This window comes from Cervus canadensis, chromosome 18 (genome assembly GCF_019320065.1).
Source record: "Cervus canadensis isolate Bull #8, Minnesota chromosome 18, ASM1932006v1, whole genome shotgun sequence".
Taxonomy (NCBI): Eukaryota; Metazoa; Chordata; class Mammalia; order Artiodactyla; family Cervidae; genus Cervus; species Cervus canadensis.
Window position 1 is genome coordinate 8,210,482 of NC_057403.1, and position 9,645 is coordinate 8,220,126.

At 42.8% G+C, this 9,645-nt stretch overlaps 1 protein-coding gene across 3 annotated transcripts in view; it reads left to right on the plus strand.

The window, feature by feature from the left end:
* Window positions 1-9,645, plus strand: part of LOC122420590 (zinc finger protein 665-like) — a 161,995-nt gene that overhangs the window by 116,247 nt on the left and 36,103 nt on the right. The window lies entirely within an intron of this gene.

The window sequence follows — 9,645 nt, forward strand, 5'->3', positions numbered from 1 at the left end:
TAATTTTCCAGATTGCCATTGTTGAGTCAACCCGCCTTGATACCAGATGGGCAGAGGAAGGGAGGTATCCTTCAATGCCTCAAAATCTTTTTCTGCTTTTATCAAAATATCCCCTTGCAGTAAGTTTAAAAAATTTAAAACAAATAAAGCTGTATTAACAATAGTTGTAGGATTAAAAAATATATTGCATTGCAATCTGTTGGGCTCCTTTAATGGACCGGAATCTGGCGGTCTGGAGTCAACAATAAGAAAGTGAAAGTGAGAGAGAGAAAGAAAGACACGGGGACCCAAGCTCTGATGGAGCAAAGGTGCTTTAATGATCTTTCTGTGAGTATATATAGGCTGTTGTACAAGAAATTTCTTTCGATGATGATAAAGATCAGAAAGCCAAAGGTACAGCAACCCTTAACAAGGGAACAAGGGATTAATAATGGTCACAAGGTCAGGAGACAATCCATATCTCAAGAAAGAGGATCGAGACTGAGCAGTTTTGTCGTAAGGAGAATGTTTACTGAAGGAGATTCAAACCTGTCTCATGCTATGACTTCAGACCTGGGAGCGGCATGCCGTTCCACTGGTTTCTGAGAACAGAAACTGATAAGGAACAGGATTTAGGAGAAACAGCACATAGGAATCCTCCTGTTCAACATTCACTGACAATTCCCCCTTATTTATTTACAATATTTGTTAAAAAAGGATTCTGACCATTTGAGTTTCTTTTAACAATTTTTGCATGAAGGCAATGGTAAACAACAAATACAATCATCAAGACAATCACCCAAATTACAGTTCCAGACCTGATGCTGTGAGTAATGCTTTAAAACTATCCGCGTGCCTCTAGCCCAGATAATTGTTCAGCTAGTTGTTCACCTAAAGTTTCCAAATTAGTGGAAGAGGGTAGATTTTTAGAAAAGGTTTCAAACATTTCTTTTTGTAATACTTGTACATTTAGAGAAGAATTATCATGTATGTTTTGTAAATGAAATTTGATTTGTTCCCAGTTGTAGGTACTATTATTGACTTGAACAGGAGTAACACAAAATTGAGTAGAATTCCAATCACATTTTAGCATCACCTGTTGTTGTACATCTATTGATTGATCTCCAACCCATTTGATGGCTGTTTTTAGTTCCTGTATTTCATCTTGAATATTCTCATCTCTCTGAGCCTGAGTGGCCCACATAGTATGAGCATCTTTAGTCCAAGTTTGGATAAAGTTATGTGTTTGAACTGAGGTTTGTAAAGCAACGCCAGTGACGGCAGCAGTGGTGCAAATAGCTGTTAATCCCAGAATGCCAAGAATCATCTATCTGATGAATCGTTTAGATCGCCGGAGCAGTTTAGTAAGTAACTGGGAAGCAAGTCCAGCCATGGGACCTTCTTCCCAGGGCCACTGGAGATTGATTGGTAACCATAGACTACGTCAAGATCGAAGACTCAAAAGGGATTCATTTCTTAAGGAAACAGAAGAGATAAGTATATAATTTGCAATTTATACAAGTTACAGAATGTAAAGTCTTACTGAATTGTAAACTTCCTATAGCTAGAATACAAGGAAGGGGAACACAAGCTTGTATGACATATGATTGATTATAACGAAAGAAATAGTTTCTATGACTACGATTGGTCCCTGTGAAATGTCCAGTCCAAGTCCCAAGTTCTTCGGAGCTCACAGCAAGTTTCAGATGTCCCATTGTTCAGGCCCAATCTGTTTATCAAGGACGATTGGAGGACGAGGGGGAGGCATTCCACCGTCAAGCCACCCAAGAAGTCCTTTGTCATGGTGATGTTCCATTGCAGTGTTAGTAACCTATGGTACTTGAGTAGCACAATCACACACAGTGCTGTCAATATCATCTGAGCAGTTAGATAACCACATACCATGGGGTCCCCAATCGACAATTGTATGATTAGCCACAGACATTAATTTTCCTGATTTGGCCTGACATTTGTCCCAACGAACCAGAGCATATTTAAAGTTCTTATTAGTAAAGCCTTTGCATGGTGTTGTTCTTTGTTCGTTCCCTAACTCTTTCCCTAAAGTTTCTGTGGTATAAACATGGTTCACAGACAAAGAAAGGGCAGTAAATAAAGCATCGTCCTAAAGTCCTCTTTTGGAGGCAGGGCAAAAGCCCAAGTTTTTTGGCTAACATTTATGCATAATTTTGCTGGGCCCATACACAATGGAAGGACTTCATAACCTAGAGAGATATTAATTAGTTTCCCTTCTTCAGGGTTTGAGGGCCCTTTAAGGTTCCAGGGAGAAGGCATATGTATGGAGTCATTGGTTAATACGATTGGCCCTCTCTCTGCCCATTCTATGACCTGAAGTAAAGGGGGGTTGAGTCTGTAAGCCCAGTAAGTGTGATTAATAAGTTCAGCTCAAGCAAGGGGGCGAGTTGGGGGGAGGAGGCGAAAGCAAGCTGGGCAACAAAAATATTTTCAGGACTCCGAGGCATTCTCTGTTGAGAAATCAGATTTTCAGCTTGATTAGTAAGGGTTTTTCTTTGTACCCAAGAGGGGAGATCATAAGGTTGATGCCACTGAGGGCGGTGCTTTCTGGAGATCTTTAGAGCCGCCATGGCCCATATTGGAATTTCTTCCTCCTGGGGTGGTTGTTGTCTGACCTCTATCTTGACGGCCAGGGGGGCCCCCTTGGGTCGGATGTTCCGAAGAGGAAGTCGTGTGAGTTCATTGGATCCGTCTGGGGAAATACAAGCATACCCCTTTCCCTGTAAGATTAATTTCCCAGATTTCCATTGTCTGTTCAGCCTGTCTTGGTACCAAATGGGCAGAGGAGGAGAAGAGTCCTTCAATTCCTCAAAATGTTCTTCTGCTCTTGTCAAGATAGCACCTTGCGGTAAGTTTATAAAATTTAAAACAAATAAAGCTATATTAACAAGAGTTACAGGCTTAAAGAATATATTGCGTTGGAATCTAGTAAAGTCTGCTGGATAAGGAAGATAAAAGTGTTCCTGTGTTTTCCCCCTTATTTAGTTTTTTATTTGTAGTTTCAGTGTGTGATGTGTTTGTATAACTATGTCTTGTGTTTGTGGATTAAAAGGGATGTCTGTAATCTGTTTAATAGAGAATGGATGTAAAAATTCTTTGAACTGCTTAGAAATATAGGCAGTGCCATTGTCTGTTTTTATAGAATTAGGTGTTCTCATTATTGCAATGTAAGCTAACAGGTGGGTTATAACATGTCGTGTAGTTTCACCTGGGAGAGGTGTGGCCCATATAAAAGAAGAATTTGTATCAATCGAGACATGTAAGGAGGAAGAGGAAGAAAGTTCAGGGAAATGAGTTACATGCTCAAGAATGCTTGAAAGACTCTGGATTAATCATTGCCCATGAATTGTATTAAGAAATATAGAAACTTCGACCGTAAATTCTAATCAGTCTATTACCCAACAACTTTTTCTTGAACTACAATCTATTGTGAAGAACTGCACTTCCCCCATTTACATTACCCATATTTAAACACATTCTTGTCTTCCTGGCCCTATGGCTCATGGAAATGAAAAAGCTGATAAACTTCTCTCTTTTGCTACTTCTGAAGAGCATCATGCTCTATTACAAAATAATGCTGGCTCATCCCATCAAATTTGGAAAATTCCATACCGACATGCTAAAGAAATCATTAATAATTGCTCTCCTTGTAGACCCTTAACATCTTCGACCCATTGCACAAAGTATCAATCCTCAAGGATTACAACCCAATGAACTATGGCAAATGGATGTGACTCATTGCCCTGAACTTTCTTCCTCTTCCTTCTTACATATCTCCATTGATACAAATTCTTCTTTTCTGTAGGCCACACCTCCCCAAGGTGAAACTACACAACATGTTACAACCCACCTATTAACTTGCTTTACAATAATGGGAACACCTAGTTCTATAAAAACAGACAATGGCCCTACCTATATTTCTAGGCAATTTAAACAATATTTGCAACCATTTTCTATTAACTTTTTGAAGATCTGTTAAAAGACGTCATTTGCCAGATTTCTTTTTTATTACAAAAATGGGAGAATTCCAAGGGGAACAAGATTCCTCAATATGTTTTCATTTCAATTGTGTATCTATAAGTTCCTTTAGTTCAGTTCAGTTCAGTCGCTCAGTCGTGTCTGACTCTTTGCGACCCCATGAATCGCACGATGCCAGGCCTCCCTGTCGATCACCAACTCCTGGAGTTTACTCAAACTCATGTCCGTGGAGTCGATGATGCCATTCAACCATCTCATCTTCTGTCATACCCTTCTCCTCCTGCCCCTAATCCCTCCCAGCATCAGGGTATTTTCCAATGAGTTAACTCTTCGCATGAGGTGGCCAAAGTACTGGAGTTTCAGCTTCAGCATCAGTCCTTCCAATGAAGACCCAGGACTGATCTCCTTCAGGATGGACTGGTTGGATCTCCTTGCAGTCCAAGTGACTCTCAAGAGTTTCTCCAATACCACAGTTCAAAAGCATCAATACTTCGTTGCTCAGCTTTCTTCACAGTCCAACTCTCACATCCATACATGACCACTGGAAAATCCATAGCCTTGACTAGACGGACCTGTGTTGGCCAAGTAATGTCTCTGGTTTTTCATATGCTATCTAGGTTGGTCATAACTTTCCTTCCAAGGAGTAAGCGTCTTTTAATTGATGGCCGCAATCACCATCTGCAGTGATTTTGGAGACCCAAAAATAAAGTCTGACACTGTTTCCACTGTTTCCCCATCTATTTCCCATGAAGTGATGGGACCAGATGCCATGATCTTAGTGTTCTGAATGTTGAGTTATGAGCCAATTTTTTCAGTCTCCTCTTTCACTGTCATCAACAGGCTCTTTAGCTCCTCTTCACTTTCTGCCATAAGGGTGGTGTCATCTGCTTATCTGAGGTTATTGATATTTCTCCCGGCAATCTTGGTTCCAGCTCGTGCTTCTTCCAGCCCAGTGCTTCTCATGATGTACTCTGTGTATAAGTTAAATAAGCAGGGTGACAATATACAGCCTTGACATACTCCTTTTCCTATTTGGAACCAGTCTGTTGTTCCATGTCCAGTTCTAACCTTTGCTTCCTGACTTGCATACAGGTTTCACAAGAGGCAGGGTAGATGGTCTGGTATTCCCATCTCTTTCAGAATTTTCCACAGTTTTTCGTGATCCACACAGTCAACGGCTTTGGCATAGTCAATACAGGAGAAATAGATGTTTTTCTGGAACTCTCTTGCTTTTTTCATCATCCAGCAGGTATTGGCAATTTGATCTCTGGTTCCTCAGCCTTTTCTAAAACCAGCTTGAACATCTGGAAGTTCACGGTTCACGTATTGCTAAAGACTGCCTTGGAAAATTTTGAGCATTACTTTACTAGCGTGTGAGATGAGTGCAATTGTGTGGTAGTTTGAGCATTCTTTGGCATTGCCTTTCTTTGGGATTGGAATGAAAACTAGCTTTTCAGCCAATTGACCCATGTGTTAGTACTTATCAGCCTCAATTGGCCCTCTGGGGTCACTCTGTCTGAATCTGCCATGTGTACCAGGCCCTGTTCTGGGCGCCACATGTTGGTCTTTCATTGGACTGGAACCTGGCGGTCCAGAGTCGACAATAAGAAAGTGAAAGAAGGAAAGAGGCTAATATTCCCTGGGTTATGCAGCCAGCTTTCACGTTGCAGGGAATCAGCCAGACATAGCAAGAAAGAGAGAAAGAAGGACATGGACACCCAAGCTGTGATGGAGCAAAAGTGTTTTAATCAACATGGTGTGGTTATTCTCAGCAAAGATAAAGATTAAAATTCCAGACTTGCAAAACATAAGGCGATCCTTATCAAAGAGAGAGAGTCGTAAACAATCACTTTTACCATGTGGTTCATAAAAAGGAAGCTGGTACTTATCCCTGTATAGAAAAACTAATGAAGGTAATTCTATGCAAGCATCCCATGTCATTGATCTCTGTCCTGGGAGAGGCTTACCTGTTCTACTCGCCCTTGACAGGGACTGATAAAGAACAGAGGGCTCAAGAGAGATAGGAAAGAGCACACAGGAATCTTACTCTTAAATGCTTCCTGACAATATTACATTCCGGATTTTAAGTAGATCACATTTGCAAACTCCCCTTGGACATTTAAAGTTAGATAAGAGGACGTGGGCAGTATTGGGGCAGGGGGAGTGCCTTATTCAGCTTATCACAACCAGAGTGTCTTCTCCTGATGGGTGTACAATTTTAACATGCTTTTCTCTCCATATAGCTTTTGCCACTGTTTGTTAAAACATTTATTTGTATTTATTAATTTGGCTATGTCGAGCTTTGGTTGTGGCATCTAGGATCTTCAGTCTTCCTTGTAGCATCTTTTCCTTGCAGCACATGAAGTCTTAGTTGCGGCATGTGGACTCTAGTTCCCCGCCCAGTGATCGAAACCAGACCCTCTGCATTGGGAGCACAGAGTCTTATCCCCTGGATGGACCACCAGGGAAATCCTTACAGATTTTATTTACTTTACTCCCTTAACTGACTGGCTAGAATGTCTAAAACAATGTCAATAGCAGTGCTGAGAGTGGACATACTGGTCTGCTTCCTAATCTCTGGGGAAAAGCATCCGGTCTTTCACCATTGAGTATGGTGCTTTTACAGGTGCTCTTTCTTGAGTTGAGGGAGGTTCCCACTCTTCTTTGTTTTCTGAAGTTTATATTATAAGTGGTTGTTGGCTTTTGTTGAATGCAGTTTCTGAATCAATTGATAAGACAGTTTGATTTTTCTTCTTTTGTCTGTCAACAGTCTGGATGACATTGATTGAAATTCGAGATAGCCTTCTACCCCTCACATATACACCATTGGATCACGGCATGCAATTCTTTTTGTCTCTTGCTGATTTCTCTTGCTAATAGTTTATTAAGAATGTTTGCTTCTTCATGTGGGATTTAGTTGGTAGTTATCTTTATCTTTTCTTTTCTTCTGATACCTTTGTCTCATATTGTCCCACGGTAATACTGGCCTCATAAATTGAGTTGGGAAGTGTTCCCTCCTTTCCTTTCGTCTAATAGAAATCATGTCAAGTTGCTGCTAAATCTTCTTTGTACGTTTCTTCAGTTAGTCAGTTCAGCCACTCAGTCGTGTCTGACTCTTTGCCACCCCATGGACTGTAGTACTCCAGGCTTCCCTGTCCATCACAAACTCCCGGAGCTTCTTCAAACTCATGTCCATCGAGTTGGTGATGCCATCCAACCATCTCATCCTCTGTTGTCCCCTTCTCCTCCCGCCTTCAGTCATTCCCAGCGTCAGGGTCTTTTCCAATCAGTCAATTCTTTGCATGAGGTAGCCGAGGTATTAGACTTTCAGCTTCAGCGTCAGTCCTCCCAATGAATATTCAGGCCTGACTTCCTTTAGGATGGACTGGTTGGATCTTCTTGCAGTCCAAGGGACTCTCAAGAGTCTCCTCCATCGCCACAGTTCCAAAGTATCCATTCTTTGGCTCTCAGCTTTCTTTATATCCAGCTCTCACATCCATACATGACTACTGGAAATACCAAAGCTTTGACTAGATGGCCCTTTGTTGGCAAAGTAATGTCTCTGCTTTTTATATACTGTCTAGGCTGATCATAACTTTTCTTCCAAGGAGCAAGCGTCTCTTAATTTCATGGCTGCAGTCACCATCTGCAGTGATTTTGGAGCCCAAAAAAGTCAAGCTTGTCACCATTTCCATTGTTTCCCCATCTATTTGCCATGAAGTGATGGGACCAGATGCCATGATCTTAGTTTTCTGAATGTTGAGTTTTAAGCCAAGTTTGTCACTCTTTCACCTTCATGAAGAAGCTCTTTAGTTCTGCTTCCTGTGTTTGTATGTTTGTTAGATGTGTCTAATACCACTGTGACTTTGTTACACTAACATTTGTTAAGTCAAGGTCCTCGGTGTTGGACGTTATGTCGCAACTCAACAGAAGACTGCAAGGGAAAGTGAAATAGAAGTGTTCATTCCTCACACATCCTGGAGGAGCTGCAAGGCAAGCATCAAGGGCTCAAGTGGGAAGTCAGGGCAGGGTTCAGAGAGCCGGGCAGGGACGGCCCGGGGCCTGTACCTGCATTAGGCTCTGTAGATGGAGTGCTCTGGGGTCCGGGGTTAAGGCTGGATCGAAGTTTGTTCTTTATCCTTTGAGTGTAATGTTCCATGAAACACAGGCCCATTCGGCTACGTGTGCCTAGACATAGCCCATTGGCAAAGTAATGTCTCTGCTTTTTAATATGCTATCTAGGTTGGTCATAACTTTCCTTCCAAGCAGTAAGCAGCTTTTTATTTCATGACTGCAATCTCCATGTGCAGTGATTTTGCAGCCCCAAAAAATAACGTCTGACACTGCTTCCACTGTTTCGCCATCTATTTCCCATGAAGTGATGGGACCAGATGCCATGATCTTAGTCTTCTCAATGTTGAGATTTAAGCCAACTTTTTCACTCTCCTCTTTCACTTTCATACACACACACACACACACACACACACTCACACACACACATATATATATATCTAGGAGTGTGGATGCCTTCCCCCTTGAGGGACAGGCCCTTTTGGCTATGCATTTCATAGCCCATCCTGCCACAGACATCAGGAGTGAGATTCAAAAAGCAACTGCTGGTCCTCAGACCCCTATGAGTGATTTGGTCCAAGTGGCTTATTCAGTTCTTGATAATAGGGACATGGTTGAAAAGGCTGAACGCTCCCAGAGAAATACACAAAGGGCTGAAATGATGGTTGTATTTTTGTCCACTCAGAGACCACTGGAGGGGAAGTCAGCCTTTGCAAGCCAAGCTGGCCATGGTGGGCTACAAGGCCCACAGGTACCCAGACCAACCCAGGGTACCCCGTATGGGCAGAAGGGCACTGGAGGAGAGATGGTGGTGGGCTCGCCTGTTTACAGACAGACAGGGAGCTGGAGGAGGGAATGGCCCCAACACCTGAGATCCCTGGGCCCTCGGCCTTGGATGGCTCCCCAACCCTGAGGGGCCCCGAGGTCACAAGGGGCTCTGCTCACAGCACCGTGCATGTAACTAGTGCTGAAGCTCGGGGGGTCACTGAAGCGGGGGCCAAGGTGGAATCCCTCAGACACCAGCGCAGTCCTTTGCGCCTTAACCCGAAGGGCTGGAAACCGTAACAACCGTAAAAATGCATAATGGGAACATTAGCACCGACACAGGGCCTGCTTTCCAGGAACCCCCTTCACGCTCCAACAATGGCCAGTTGCTTCCACATCAATATCTGTGCCTGTCACCTCTCTTTTAACTCAAGGCACTTACTACTTAAATTGGGCTCCACTCTGTTTCCCGAGGGACAAGGAAGTCACCCTTATGACCAAAAGATATGAACAAAACTAAAAAAACAGATTAACTCTATAACTGAGATAAAAGACTTAATAGACGCTGAAGTACGCAACACTGAGGTTCTGGGTCTAGCTACAGATAAACAGACTGAGACCTTACGTGATGCTCTTTCAGAGTTGGAACCTGTTTTGAGCTACGTAACCCAGCTAGTAAAGAATCCACCTGCAATGCTGTTACTGAAAGATATGTGTTGGGAGTCCGGCCATGTCTTGTACCCCTCCCCCAACAGACACGCTCCTCAGGATCTCGTGTGGGGCCTCGCCCCAGGAATGTGCACAGAGCCGCAGATGATT